Source organism: Pecten maximus, chromosome 4 (assembly GCF_902652985.1).
Source record: "Pecten maximus chromosome 4, xPecMax1.1, whole genome shotgun sequence".
Classification (NCBI taxonomy): domain Eukaryota; kingdom Metazoa; phylum Mollusca; class Bivalvia; order Pectinida; family Pectinidae; genus Pecten; species Pecten maximus.
This window is the reverse complement of record NC_047018.1, coordinates 10,319,375-10,319,643: the sequence shown is the minus strand read 5'-3', so window position 1 is coordinate 10,319,643 and position 269 is coordinate 10,319,375.

Here is a 269-nt window from a genome sequence, read left to right as displayed (position 1 = left end):
TCCTTCACAATACAATACATGTACCCTGTCTCCTTCACAATACAATACATGTACCCATGCCTCCTTCACAATACAATACATGTACCCATGCCTCCTTCACAATACAATACATGTACCCTGTCTCCTTCACAATACAATACATGTACCCTGCCTCCTTCACAATACAATACATGTACCCTGTCTCCTTCACAATACAATACATGTACCCTGTCTCCTTCACAATACAATACATGTACCCATGCCTCCTTCAAAATACAATACATGTACCC